Genomic DNA, 16,366 nt, shown 5'->3' on the forward strand with positions numbered 1-16,366 from the left:
ACAGGCCACCACGGTGGGGCATCCGTGTCATGTAAAAACACGACTACATGCCACGCTCATGATTCGCTCTTGGCCGTTACACTATCTTCACATATACCAAATTTTCATTACGTGACGCGGACTGACAACGAAGGTAAATGACACGTCCAAACATGACAGTCATGACTTGCGTGTCATGTAAAATATGTCTACATGCTACGTTCAGAGTGCTTTCACGGTGATTTTGCTATCTTCAAACATACCGAATTTGGTACTTTGGCATGTGAATGCATGACAAAGGTATATGACTAGTGCAAACATGATAATCATGAGATGCGTGTCATGTAATGACATGCCTACATGCCACGCTCACGATGCGCTCGCGGCCGTTTTGATAGCTCCACATACAATATATTTGGTATCGCGTGACGTCAATGGACGACGAAGGGAAACGACACGTCCAAACATGATAATCATCACACAGAAGTCATGTAAGGTATAATTTACGTCCGCCTCGTAACGTTGTACCTATTATAAAGTGTCATATCAGTATTCTTCATTCGTACTTCACATATTATTGATTCTCACTGTACATAGGATCTCGCATTTTGTTTGCCTTTCGAGTAACACGGCCTGAAGAAAACCTGTTCGTGATGCACAATGCATTACGCATCAGCAAAAAAAGAACCAAAAATAAGCAAATAAAAAGGGCATAACCAGAATCAATTGAAGCTAGCGACAAGTTCATTTTGGCAATGTGGTGCTCGTTGCGTTGCATGGGTCACCTAATAGTTATATTTATTGATATGCAAACTTTTTCTCGCTATTTTTATCGTGAAATGTGTTTCTATACCTCGAAGAGCGAATTATTAAACGACTGATCCGAATTGCTGTAGAAACATACAAATGACCTGATAATTTTTCTGGCGTTAACAGGAAACCCATGAAATATTTAGTAAAGCCAAGCAACCGCACTCGTGCGCTATGATACAACAGCAGAGTTAAGCTTGCTTCGAGAGAAACAACTGATGTTACTTCATAGAGAAAACACCATGGTGTACCCCCTCTCTTAGCGCACTCCGAAACCCGATGTCGAATGAGCGTTACATACATGCCTATATTTTTTTGAAAAGAGGAGCTTTGCGCAAATGCCTTGGTCTGCCTAAAAGAGTTGCTAACGATGTGTTGTATCTCGAGTCGAGGGTCCTTCCTCTTTCCTGTAGACTTCGCCTTCTGACTGTTCTGACATTCTTAAACATTAACGAATCACCATTATGCCATTAAGAAACGGCCTTTATTTCCACCACGGAATTATTTTTCGGTGCTAGTTGGCCGCGATTTCCCACCGCACAAATTATATTTGTACAAAATATACTGAATCATTTAAATGTACGTATATGCGACTTCATGGCGAGTCATGATATTTCAAACCCCGTGGAAATTCAATTTGAGAATATTTTTCCTAATAACGCCAAACTACTTCGCCATAATATTTTGAATGGTTTACTACAAGACTTCTGCGCAGTATTGGAACAAACGTTATTATTGCTACAGACGCCTCGCAATGTGACAAAAAGGCAGGGGTTGGTATTCGTTTTATTCCCTTCGACTACCCGATTTCATACCCATTTTTGCAACTGAATTTCTGGCCGTAGTGCTTTCCTTAGGCAAGTTGTATACAACAATTAAATCAGCTTCATAATAACAGATTCTCTATTTATGCGTGGAAGTTTTTGTTGATGCTGATAATCAAGTAACAAAGGCGTTTCATGCCCCAGTGCCTGCGCATTTGGGAAAAGTGCGATTAGTTAGGGTGCCTGGACATAAAGCTTTATTTCTAAATGAAACAGCTGATTCCTTACCTAAGTCGTCAATTAGCGAACCGATTCTACCGCACTGTCCGTCATCCGCTTATGTGACTGCTGCTCGATTCCGCAGACGTACGCATATGGAAGTTTTTAGAGGTACAGCCGTAACAAACTCGAGCGAATATCGGCATTGATTATATCTCTGGGGAAGAGACTTTTGCTGCACTCGTAAACGAGAAGTAGCTATCACAAGCCTGCGTTGCCGGGTACCAAATCTAAATTTCTATAAACACAGGTCTGCTCAGGCACCTTCGCTACTGAGCACGTCTTGTGACAAAATTGAAACAATAGATTATTTCTTTTTGATCTGCAGGTGGTTTAAGACAATACGGACACACCCTTTTTGAATTACTTTTACGTGGTATTGATAGGAATTTAGCTGTGCCTGTCATTCTTTCTTTGGAGCTTCCATTTCAGGGTTATCCAATTCGACAGTAGGTGCGGCCTTTCGGGACTATATTGATGAAACTAATATGATGAAAAAATAATCTTCATTATTTTCATTATTCAAAAATTTTCATTATTCTAATGAACCTTCAAAATTATATACGTCTAAAATGAGGTCATTGCTCTATTCTAAGAAAAAATATGTTTAAATATTTAAATATTTAGGTGCAATGTATCAAGCACCACAATTTTTTAGGTTCTCGGTAATTTTGTTATATCTCCAATATTCTATTTCTGAACAATAGTTTTAAAACCACTCAATTATTGGAAAATCCCCATAGCGGGTATGCGGCACGGACAATAGGTCAACAACAACAGCAGCAACAACGTTGATCCTACGTTTGCATTTGGACGTACAGCACCATTTTAAATCCAAGAGGCGCACCTCTTTTCACCGTGAAAGTTCATCGGCTCTGTTCACGGAACGTCGACGTGCGCTCAACTGTCACATGGTAACGTAAATGGCTTTTTCACTCGCTCGAGAATTTCAGCGTGTACAAGCAATGTAGCCATTCCGGTGGACGTCACAATGACAGGTCTGGAAATAATACTTGTGCTCATGCTATCTGATTTGCGTAATTTGTATGCACTGAACTTTAGTCAGTGCTGTTGAAGTCAATGAGGCGGCAAATTCAGTTGCATGAAAATTCCCAAAATAGTGGCGTACCAAGCCTTTGAAGAGTGTCGAGAATTCCCTTCCCTGAAACACGGGAGTTGTTTTAATTTTCACCTGAAGGTCAATACTTGGGATTATATCACGTGTTCTTTATTAGGAGTCCCTATATGGGGCGTTGTTATGGGTTTCCGTGTGTTGATTGAAGGCGGTGCATTGAAGTAGTGGTGCGTTCACCTATATAGTATAGCTTTATTAGAATTTATACTTTTCTTGCAGGGTATAATATCAGTGTGTCTTCTTCACGGTGCAATATTACAGCAAATCTGATTTACCTGTGCTCTATTTATCTTTACAATTTCAAGAAGAAAACGGTGAAGTTTCGAGTACTACTACAAGAGAAATGTCCTGAACCTTAGTTTGGAGCTTTTGAAGTTTATAGCATTCTTAGGAAAGACTCTGTATTGCTCAAGCTAACGAGTATCACGGAACATAACACCTTGTAAATCTCGCTTGGTCCAGAGTGGGCTTTCTCATTTGCGCATGCAATCGTGCTTTTGAGGAAATTAGTACATCATACTTATCTCAAATCTCAGATATGCAAGCTATGCCAGAGCTAGAGCTATATATATTTGACAGCGTCTAATCCCATGTATCTCTCACTGACGCTGATGTCCCAACAGTCGGAACCACTGTTCCACAAGGGCTATCCTCCGCTGAATGACGTGGCTGGAGGAGCCAAACGGCGTTGGAACTGCCTGCCTCTTGCAGCTTTGGGCATCGTGGTGCCGGGACTGTTGAGCAGCCTACTTCTTATCATGTGCATGAACGCCAACGAGTCACGAGACACAAATGCCCCCACGGTGAGACTCGTTTGGGTGTTAACACAAATGAACGATGCTTAGATGCGAAACTGACCGTGCACAAATTTCAGCCACGTTAGGGGAACACCCATGAGTTATCTGCAAAAAACTGTGCCTTCTCAAAAAGCAGTTATGAGTTTTGTTCATAAATTTAGTACAAAAAGTACCAGGATAAAAATCTCGTCAGAAAAATTGAATAATTGATAACTGTATTGAACAAAGCAGTTTTCTTCATAGATCTGCGGGAAGACGAGGCCACACATCGCTAGGAGTGTATTGATTGAGTTTCTATGTATTGAAAGAAAAGGGGAATGATTGCGGGTATTATACCTGTGTGAGGAGGCAACAACTTGTTCACAACTTTAGAGGACGGAAACAAACTTTGGCTGTAATACGAAAGTTAATTGTAGCGACAACGTACTGAGCTGCAATATCGCGTGGCAAGATAACGCTGCAAGTTCTATCATCATTTAGAGGGACGTATTTCTGCTGCTAGATTGCACAGGTTGCGCTACTGCACTTCTCGCTCACTGAGGCAATATATTTGTTGTCCACATAAAAAACAGCGCCAGTAAGAAGGGACAAGAAAAAGAGGAGACAGACAGCGGCACTGACCGGACAAGAAAAAAAAATTCGGGCTATGCACACGGCGTAGACGTACATGGCGACGATGACACATGGCTGAACGGTGAAACAATTAAAAAAGCCAAATGTACTAGAAATGAAAGTAACTAACATGGTTGCTTGGGCGACTTGGGACGACATGATCTACATACAAAACAGCGCCAATAACGATGGAAAAAAAGGAGACAGACACTGGCACTGACCGGACAAGAAAAAAGAACTTTTGGGCATTGCACAAGGCGTAGGCGCACATGGCGACGATGACACATGGCTGAACGGCGATACAATTAACCAACTCGCCCAAGCAACCACGTTACCTATTTGTTGTCGTGGCTAAATTTCGACTCGCCTGCCGGCCTCGACTGGTTAAAAACACGTCAATCATGTAAAGTTTGCGACGAGTCTGAAGGGGACAGATATGTGGATAGAACTAAACACTGTGCTCCTCAAGAAAGAATGTTCTCATTGTATTGTGGCGTCAGAGTTAAACAGAGATTATTATGCAGCAGTTAACTTTACGGCTATTGCCAGATTGTGATCAACCTGAAGTGAGTACATGACATAAAATACATGTGCACGTGCATTTCATGACAACATTGAAACAAAATTCTTCAAGGGAAACGCAACTGGCTGTTGTTGGCGTAAACGTGGGTGCAAGTGGGCATTGCAGCAGTATTCTCTGGCTCAACTAACAATCAATTTTAGTAAATCTTCATTTTTTTCAAACGTTTGTCTTTGTTAGAGACTCTGGCTTGGTTCGAATTGCAGTTCCAGTGGAAGATCAAAGCTAATTAGACCTGAGGTTAACTGTTGCTAACCAGGTCAAAGGTGGCTTCATCGTTTTATAAGAAGCAAGACAACTTCAACATGTTGCGCGAAAAATTCAGATTTGATTAGTGTGGAGAAATAAACAATAATGAATAACACTAAGCATCACACTGCAGCAAAATGTTTAACGCCAGCGTCATGATGATCGCATTCACCACCATATCGATATTTCAGGATTTTGTCACATGCACTAATAAAACAGCCGGCACAGCCACGACCACTTGAGGTCAAAATTACTGTTCACTTCTCCATACTTTCTACGAGCTGAAAACCATCGATTTCTTGGCGCAGTGGGAGAAGAACGCATAGATTTATGTAAAGTATAGTAGAGTGATTGCATAGCTGGCGGCTATGTGTGTGTCGTCTATATATATATCATTCTTACATTATTACAAAGCCAAACAACAAGAAAGTGTAATGAATATTACACAGAGATTGCAAAGATACAAGTGATTTTATAAACCCAAAAGATTCGATACCAAACTGGAAGTACAAAATAAACTGTCAAAGCGACATTCCTCAAGCCAGTATTACTTCCATTTGCGAGATCTGCTAAATGCATCTCAGTACTACACAACGTCGTAGTACACTAAAGTATAGGCACTTGCAGAGGCCGCGTGCTCGCGTAAGTGTAAAGTAAATGTACGGTTTGCACTTCGTGGTCCTCTAAAAACAGCTGTACCATATACGGAAGCATCTGCGTAGCAGCAAAATACTGTAGTTTCTTGGCAACCTTTACAAGTTTAGATTATTAGACGGAGGCTATCAAAGAGTACTTAGGCATCCTAATGTGAAAGGCTCAAGTGCGCTGAGCGATAAAGCTTGCAACTTTGTGTGCAGCTGAGACGGACAATGCGCTTTCATGTGATCTCACCTAATGAAACCTGCAAGTTAGTTTGCTGGCAAGCAACAGCGTTAGAAAGACACGGTGGAGAAAATGGTGAACTTTGAGCACTGTAAATCAGAAGACCCGTACACATCACGATGGTGCCTAATACAATACTTCTCGAATTCAACTTCTGTTCAAAGGCACCTACGCACAATCAGTAGAAACGCAGAAATGAAATTTTTCGAAGAGAAGCGGGGGGTAGGGGGGGGGCTTAGGTGCATGTGGTTGCTTAGCATTCTTTTTTAAGGTGCCGCGCTGAAACAGCTTTATTTTATTGGCCCTCTAGTTGGTGTGAATCTACTTCACGGCAAAAGGGAAACAATGAGACAGTTCATAGGAAGTCGTTATCACAAATGTGAAGGAAATCGATGGTATGGCTCTAGCACGGCCCTATTTAGAGGACATATTCATCCATTCTCTGTCAATATCCTTTGTTCATTCATTCATCAACAATGTAAGTGAATGCATAATATCACGATGAAAGGTTAGAGTGATAAGTTCTCCAAAGAGTCATGATTACGTGATAGAAAATTGACGTCGATGCGTGTGATTTTCTTCATGAAAATCAATGAAAATGTACAATAAAATCATTTCTTCTCCAGGGCAGCAACCACCGGCAAACTCTAGAAATGTTGAAAGACTTCTTCGGCATAATCTTATGCATCTGTGTATGAATTCATGGCCAGTGATTGCTGTGGCGTAGGGAAGTCAATGAAGGCATCTGGCGTTGTCAGTTTCTATAAAGTGACTGTCTGGTACCTGCTTGTCTAATCACGGCTTTAAAAAATTGGTTCTAAACTGAATTTATACGACAGCTGAGCCACTACATGACACCCAGTGCGAGGGTTGGTCTACATCGTCTTGAGCCGCGTGTATTTTTTCCTTTCTTTTAAATGCGAAGGATTTCTTAGCGAACTTCGGCAAGTTTAAGCGCATCTATCTATCTATCTATCTATCTATCTATCTATCTATCTATCTATCTATCTATCTATCTATCTATATCTATCTATCTATCTATATCTATCTATATCTATCTATATCTATCTATATCTATCTATCTATCTATCTATCTATATCTATCTATCTATCTATCTATCTATATCTATCTATCTATATTTATCTATCTATATCTATCTATCTATCTATCTATATCTAACTATCTATCTATATCTATCTATCTATCTATATCTATATCTATCTATCTATCTATATCTATATCTATCTATCTATCTATTTATCTATCTATATAGCCGCCTACATTTAGGTGCTCTCGTGGCCACCACATTAACTTTGGCATGAACAAAAATCAGCATGGGAGGGTAAGATGGTTTGACGAATATGACGCGCAGGTCAATACATGACTAAAGGCACAGTGCCATCGCGTACGTCGTCAAACACTTCCATGGTCAATGCTACTGTCAGACTAATCAGAAGAATCGCTAACCGTAAGAGCGGGGTTGAAGAAATGAACTGTTTAGGCTAGTACAGGCGTTTGTGCTCAGCAGGATTACTTACGCGACACCCTATATGAAGTTGGATGCTGCAGAATAAGGCAAGGTCGAGGCTACAATCTGAAAAGCTTACAAGGCAGCGTTCAAGTTGCCTAACAACGCGCCTACAGAAAGGCTGTTAAAACAAGGGGTGCGCAACACCCTGGATGAATTATGGGAGGCGCATATGGTGATGAAGCACCCTAGGTTTTCGACAACCAAAGCGAGCAGGATCATATTGGAAAGGATTGGCATTGGAGCTGAGTCTTCTACTGGGGACACAAAAATTCAGCTGAGGCGTGAATTACATAAGGTCATGTACATGAAAATTTTGCCCAAAAATATGCTTTTGATTCATCATATGCAGCGCAGTCAGGCAAGAGCCAGAGATTTACACGTTGAGTACGGCGAGTACAAAGTGGCAGTCTATACAGATGTCGCGGAATATAAGGAGAAAGACGCTTTTGTGATTGTAGTGGTGGACAAGAGTTTCCGCTCCTCGGAGTTGCTCCTCGGAAACTGCAGAAGAAGCGGCCATAGCACTAGCAATTACTAATTCGTAGTCGAACTTGATTCTCAGTGATTCAAAAACAGCCATCCAAAACCTAGCGAGGGGCAGAATATCGGCAAACACCACACGATTTCTACATGGGGCCACGGGACGAGAAATTCGAGAAATAGAAATTTTCTGGGTACCAGCCCACTCTGAGAACCCTGGGAATGAGGCAGCTCACCTAAATGCTCGAGGTTTTGTCAGCCGGGTAGGTGAGCCACTTGTTCCGGGGAGGTCCGTGAGAGGTGGGCTGGTGTCCTTTTACGACTAAATGAATCATTATAAACCAGAGCGGAGGTTTTATCCGCCTCCGCACAAGCGGTTGACTAAGGCGCAAAAATGCGTCTGGAGAAAACTGCAGACGCGATCTTTTCCCAACCCTTACGTGTTGAACAAAATATACCCGGAGGAGATAAAGTCACAATGCATATGGTGCCAGGCTGTGGCAACTTATGATCACATACTTTGGGAATGTAGTAAAGAGATGCCGCTAGTGGATAATATGCGTGATTCCTCGCTTGAGCACTGGGAGGCCATGTTCACCAGCTCAGACCCAGTCGTCCTGTTAAAGGTTGTGGTGTGGGCCCCACAGGTTGCCGCCAACTTTGGGTTGGTGGCCATCTAACACGGAATCGTATGCAGTTGCTTTATGATGGATAGGATATGTGGGGTTTAACGTCCCCAAACCACCATATATATATGAGAGACGCCGTAGTGAAGGGCTCCGGAAATTTTGACCACCTGGGGTTCCTTAACGTGCACCCAAATCTCAGCACATGGGCCTACAACATTTCTGCCTCCATCGGAAATGCAGCCGCCACAACCGGGTTTTGATCCCACGACCTGCGGGTCAGCAGCCGAGTGCCTTAGCCACTAGACCACCACGGCGGGGCAGTTGCTTTATGACGAAAAAAAGTTTTGTCATTCATCCATTCATTCCCGCCAGAAAGTGGCACATACCCCACGGCCGGGTATGTGCTACTGGTAAGCGGGTATGTTGCCATAGGTGATGGCAGTATCTACCAAGTAGCGAAGAGAACACACATGGGATATTTTAACGCGTGAACGTTAAGCAACACCCGACGTCGGCAGCGTCGACCCAGTGAAAGCATAAAATAATTGTGAGTGTTTAGAAAAACCTCACAAGGTCAGCGTTGAACCCTCGACGAATGCAAATAATAAACTTCAGGGTCTTAGCAGGAATCAAACCCAAGCATTCTGCGTAGCAGTCAAGAATTCTGCCACAAAGCTACGCCAGGTGTGTGAACTACTTTTCAAATAGACGCTATTCGTTAAACGTCAATGGTTGTTTCAGTGATGCCTACCCAGTTTTATAAACATAACGTATGGACTCCTTTGATACAGCCGTCACTTCTAGTTAACATCAATTGTGGAGTTGATTTATGCAGCCGTTTCAAGGGCCAGCATCTTCACGAGCATCAGTGCTTCATATCAGATTCTGGGGTTGCTAATACGCATGTTTCAGTTGACATCATTGCAAAATTGCAAACAACTGGTTGTATAAACATCTGCAACTCTTCAACAATTGTCTGTGCGTGCAACATTTGTGCATATATTTGGCGTCATTTCGTGACGTGTCGCTCAATAAAAAAATTGCAATACGGTCACCTTTCTTCCGCATGCTTCGCATAACTTTCATTCCCAGGTACGTGGCATCTGCCGAATTTTTCTCTGTTAGCTGTCATCTTCTCCACTATTAGCAGCGAATTTTTTCAAAGATACCGTGAACATATTGGTGTGTACAAATGATTCTCGCAGCCCTTAGCATGCCAAGCAACTGCTGATGCCCGGTTGCGGCGCACATGTTCGAGGAACTTGGCACGCGCTCTCTTCTTGCGCTTTTGCTTGTGCGCGGAATGCAGTAGCACTGTTATGTGAGATGACGACTTCAGAGAGAAAAAGATAGCGAAATAATGGTAGAGAAAAGAATAAAATATGGCTACAAATAACGGTTACCTGATGTCTTGAGCATAAAAAAGTAATATTGGCAGAATAGTCAACAAAGGTTGCAGCAGACGCATCAAAGACAATAGGTCAAAGTGAATCAAATCTATCTTATCTTCACGTCTTGCTAGACAAGTAGCCTGCAATGAAAGTGTACCCACAAAGATGAATATTATCTGCCTATTGACATTCCATATTCAAGTTTACCTTGTTAAAACTACTGAATATTTCCACAACCCCACAGCACGTTTCCCTTTTCTAAGCAAGGCATGAAGCACTTCATTTTATTATTCTACATTAGTCTCAGTTAGCCTCAATAGCATAGCATCGTCTCATAACCATGCTCTGCTTAAGAACCAGGATACACTATGAAATCGAAGCTTAAAAGTAACTCTCTTTGTAACGCCAATCCACATTTTTACTGGGTTATCAACTGATTAAATTTCGGTGTGTCTATGGTCGACACCATCTGCAAATTGTTGGCTGCAAATTGTGGCTGAAGGTGAGCACGGCTGAAGCAGAGATGAAACGAGAGACTTGCTTCATCGGGTCAAGGAGAATGAAGAATTACGCTTTGGTGATTTATTGATTCACCTCTGCGACAAACAATTTAATTCGAATGTGTCTTTACCATCTAATCCAATAGAGTAACTGAGTTACCTCAAATTATTTGTCGGTCTTGAATATCACCAAGTCAGAATAATTACTCTCACAGCATAGACGGCGTCTGCGCTGACTACTGTTCGCGTATCATCTGTCAATTTTGATTGTACAGATTTCCTTTTCTTGAACTTTTCACCCCAGTAACCAGTGTTAATAAATTGCCTTTGGTAAACGATGTGTTGTTTGTACAATATACGCAAAATTATTAAGCATGCAATGACGATACATGCCTAATATGTGAAATTCTTGTTTGCTCAACTGTTTTCTTATCTTTTTTCTGCTTTATTCTTTGAATCCACCCTTTTCTTCCCAGCTGTGTTGAGCAATGCTACTGAATTCTCAATACAGCCTCCCCACCGTTTTCTAATAACGGTGCACTTTTTGGGGTTTTCTGGGGGTCAAAGTACAATGTTCTTATTTTAATATGTTGCACGTGTAAGCGCATATTAAGCCTGTACAATGTAAGCAAATATAGTAAAATGGTATATTTTATGAGGTGCTGGGCTCAATTTTGGGCATAATAAATCCCCACTTGTTACATGAGTTATTACTGTTTCCGTGACCTTTCAAGAAACATATATCGCGGACTACGAAAGGTATGATATGCTGAATGTGCTTGTGGGAGAACCCTCAGACTACTCTGTCCTGAAATGAATCGAGATGAGAAGTTTATAAATATGGTCCCGTGGATAAATTAAAAAAGCGCCGAAATCGAACAGCGCATCGACGAATGAGCGTATATTCTTGTGAATATTTAGAAATGTCAACAAGTTGCAAACATTGAAATTCCCCAAACTTAAAACACCACAGATCATGTCACCTCATTCCCATATCAACCTTGAACCAGATGATGATGAGGCATCATCTAAGTTGCACGGGCATGATGGGTCGACAGATTCGTCTACTGTACTACATTTGTGCTATGTGCAATTGTTTTTTTAGTACTAGGAGTGTATTGCCGAATTGCCAACGGAGTAATAGCTTCTATGTAAAGTACTTTGTATTCTCCTCTGGTCCCAGGAGGACACGCTGGCTGCCTTAAACGTTCCAGAAATGCCAGTAACTAGGGTTACACGGTCAACCGAAGAGCCAGCGCCCCTGCCTTGGAATATCATGACGACTACACCGCCCGAACAAAGAGCTGTTGTTCCGTCCTCTCACCTAGAGGGAGATGAATGTGTCGGAATTCTCTGCCGCTATGTGGCCATTACGCTGAGGTCGACACTTGACTTTCGCGCTGACCCATGCAATGATTTCTACCGGTATGTCTGTGGGAAATTTCAAGGCGACGACGTCTTCAGACGGGTATGTAAAAATAACCGTAGCGTCTCCTCTGTGCTGTCGGTATTTTAGATTGCTTCTTTTACTTTATAGTTGCTAAAGATATTTCGAAAAGGAAGAGTGAACGAAGTGGACGTCCATTACCCACAGGCGGAAAACATGACACATCCTCCTTAATAGTCCATTTTTTACCGCAATATTCGGCGTTGCCATCACAATTACTGAACGTAAATTAAAAACTACAATTGATACTGCAGTTACTTTTTAAGGCTTTTTGTGTGTGTGCCTCTCTTGGGTCCCGCAGATAATTAGCACCATATAATCCACAGCCATAAATAGTTTTGCATTAGCCCTTTTGGCATACGCTTACACCAGAGAATAAATAAACAGCCCTTTGATTCAATCCCCCATTTTGGCTTACTTCATTCCCGCACTATGATGCTTTTATGCAGTGGGCAAGTGGTCATTAATAAAGTGTTAGGGTGAAAACTACCACGTGATTGTGACACCTTCTTAAAAAATACGTTTCCCAATTTCCTGTCCAGCCAAGCAAGTTATTCAAACAAGCTTACGTTAGAAGAAATGACCATCCGCCGTATCTCACTTGGTGAAGCACTGAGAGCGTGATTTGAAAACAGCAAGGTTGACTGGAAGTTGCAGCGAAATGCAGTTTCTTGCAGCATATTTCCTTTTTCCTTTACCTAGTAACTTGTAGCGGGCATAGCGACTGCCATTTTCACCTAATATGTTCTCAACAGCATCGCATGGCAATAATGTTCGAAACAGACCAAGCAAGCTCGCAAATCAACAGAAGTAAATGCGAATTCCAGTGCACCGTCCAGTGCTCATCGGAGATTCAGGATAAAACCACGATAGTGTGTCACACTACAATGATAATATACATGTCTACTATTTCGCACTAATGTGTGTGGAATCAGCGATGATATTTGCGACGCTTCCGGTCACAACAGCGCTAATCAGCAAACGAAGACTGAGAAGGGTGTCGAACACGTTATAGCACATCTTCGATCACGTTTCCTTGCTGATGTTTGTACTTTTACATTGCGTACTGAAACTTTTGTGCACAGAACGCGCGTAGGCAGTCGAAAGGTTCACAAAGACAAGTGCAGTCACACCTGCATTTCTTCGAAAGCGTTGCGTGATTGTAATGTTTTGCACAGCCAAAACAGGCTCTCAAATATACAGAAGTGGCGAACTTTTCGTCATGTTTTTCACGCAAAAGTTGCAGTATTCAGCGAAACCAACTAAATTATCTTCTAATATTATTATTAAATTTTCACATTGCCCTAAAAGCTCTAATATATGAAGTATGATAACGTTGCCATCTCGTAGACGCCATGCTGCACTTCTCTCGCACTCTATTCTTGACCCATTGCACCTGCTGATATCGAACCATCCAATCGCAAACGATAAAGGTTTATTTATAGATGCATTCCTAGCCAGTAGAAGCCGCGTGGGCAGCCACATGAACAAGTAGATGTATAATGCAGTAGAAAATGGGTTAAACTAGACAACATGGTACGCAGGTTCACAAGAAGACGGAGAGGAATGTATGTACTGCCTTCTAACGGCCGACACGAAGCTACTTAGTTCCGGCATTTCAGGCTGAAATGTCCATTCTTGTAATTTGAATAATACTTAAAGACTATTGTGCCGCGAATCTGCAAGCCTCTGTTTGAAGAGAGCGCACTTCAGAAAGTGTCCCTTTCACAATCCGCTCTTGAACTCTCGGTGTAGTGTGCGACCGCAACAGCCCTCTGCGCTGTTCACTGTAGCCTCTTGATTTTCGCTACATGTGTTCCTTCAGCAAGCACGAGGACTGTAAGAACAAAAGACTGCCGACACATTACCTGCGTAAGTTTGTATACATGTGAAAACTATCCATTAAAACCCACATGACGCAAAATGTTTGCTGGCATCTGTACGCGTTAGACATTACCTTTCACTGATAGTTGCTCGAACCAGTCAAAATATCTAACTAAGTAGTTAAAATTGTAGCGAACGAGCTTAGTTATTTATTGCTCGTCCGATTGAACCATGCATGACACCCACGTGTCTTGTTCGTGTGTAAATCGTCCGACACTCTCAGTCAGGTGCCGGACAACGAACGGCATATGGGCGGCGCGCTCCTGCGTACTAAAATCGTGTCTATAGGGAGCCCAGCAATAAAAAATACAGGTTACAGCCGCGCGGCGGGGAAGTAGTGCCTACAGCCGATAAGACCAGGCGCAAGAAGGAAAAAACATTGACCCGTATGTGCATGTTAATCTGCAAATGTCGTCGAAAGACGATAGTCTTACGTCTGGAGAGATTGAACAAAACGTCTATTTGATGTTCTGCCCAAGAAAATTGATGAATGGTACACTGGAGGCACTGCGCTAGAGTGCCCCGAGCGTGCAGCGAAGGCGCAGGAGCGCATCAAGTCATGTCACACGTGAGACGCGAGCGCCATCTGCCAGTTATCTAGGAAAACCAAAAGCGCGTTACCTGAACGCCCGTCTAGGAGATGATAAAGTGTAGAACGCAAGGCGACGGGTAGGTGCCACCATCATGTCGTCATAGCAAAGCATTGCAAACGCTTGCCTTTTTGTGCAAACGTTGTCTGGTCAGCGCAACGTGATAAGCGCTACGGTCCTTATAATTAATGTATGCCTCTTCTTGCAAGAAACACAACAACGGAATATTGTCGTGTTATTGTGGTGTCTCAGGTACGCGCAATAATTTCTTTCTAATTCACAATCGCACAAGTATAAGCCTTGTACCTTGAGCCATATTGGTGGGTGCTGCGGATGGGGTCGACCGTTAGGACTGTCGTTTGGCCACTTTGGTGGTGTTTAAGGTACCGTTACCGCGGACAAACAGACCCAATTTTTCGCGTCGAAGGTCAACAAGAAAGACTATTGTCTTTAAAAGAAGGAGAGCCGCCATCTCTGTCGCGCCAGCCTGGCGCAGGGAGCTGGCATCAACTTACGAGAAACGGTTCAGCGACAAGTGCAAGCGCGGAAAAAAAGAAAAAGGAACGCCCCCACTCCCCCTCCCCCTCTGCCACCACCTCACCAGCGCAGCTCGGCGCCCGGAACCGGCATCACGTTCACCATCGCCTGCATTCCATGGCATTTGTGCGTCGCCGTTTCGTCCCGCTGTCTTTTAATTGTCGTTTTTCTACAAGATGATCAGGGACGGAAACATTTTTCAGTGCGTTACGACAAACTATATTCGAGATATCATACATCTCCCTGAATTTGGGCAAACACCGGGATGTGCAGTCCCAGTGGTAATCTTTTAATTTCAATTAAAGAGCACAAACAACGTTCCGTTTATCATTTGTCGAGGTATTATATTGTGTCATGCACTAAATAAAAGAGTACTAGAGGATGCGCGACACCTTACTGAAACACTGGCTTATGTATGTTGACGCTCGTGTTCTACGAAACAAGTTGAACAGACGATTTTAGGAAAGCATGATAAAAACGAAACAAACTGAAGGCAGCGAGGCAGATGAAGATCAAAATTAAAAATCTATTCGTTGATGTTTGATTAGCGATTGCGTAATTTTGATTAAGAACGTCAAGTACAGAAGTCGGGGGAAGAAGTCAGCAGGGGAGCGTATGTCACCGACATTTGCTCAGTTTTTTTTTTCAATATTATGTTCAGTACTAATATTGAAGCATGAATTTGCAACAGTGAACCACGACGAAGGCTACCAGTGCACCACTGGAGATAATGTACCAGCCATAGAAATTTCCATTTTCTAATGTGCAAGTGCCTGCAGTAACAACAAAGATTTTGAGAATCGTTCTGCACGTGTGGTCAGATTTGGGTGCACGTTAAAAAACCCCAGGTGGTTGAAATTTCCCGAGCCCTGCACTACAGCGTCTCTCATATTCATATGGTGGTTTCGGGACGTTAAACCCCACATATCAATCAATCAGAATCGTTCTGCACCATTTCTTGACACCAAATGCACACGGACGTTCGCGAAAGAGAAGTGCAGAAGCATTATTTATTTGAAGAGAGACCGACCTTTCTGTCGCTAATCTGTGTACGTCGTACTTGACCTTGACGCGCGTTTCGGCGTTCCCTTGAACAGCTGTGTGATGCTGAATAAAGGTAAGGGTAGCAACTCCGCATAAATACGATCAGTTAAAGAGTGAAATGATTAAAAACCACTCTATGTCGCTAAATAATGCGCATAATTTTTAAATTTGCGAAAAACCGCTTATATGGGCGAGAAACTGCTTTTAAAAGAAGCGTAAAATGAAGCTTTTCTTACGCTATCGCG

Source organism: Rhipicephalus microplus, chromosome 3 (genome assembly GCF_043290135.1).
Source record: "Rhipicephalus microplus isolate Deutch F79 chromosome 3, USDA_Rmic, whole genome shotgun sequence".
Taxonomy (NCBI): domain Eukaryota; kingdom Metazoa; phylum Arthropoda; class Arachnida; order Ixodida; family Ixodidae; genus Rhipicephalus; species Rhipicephalus microplus.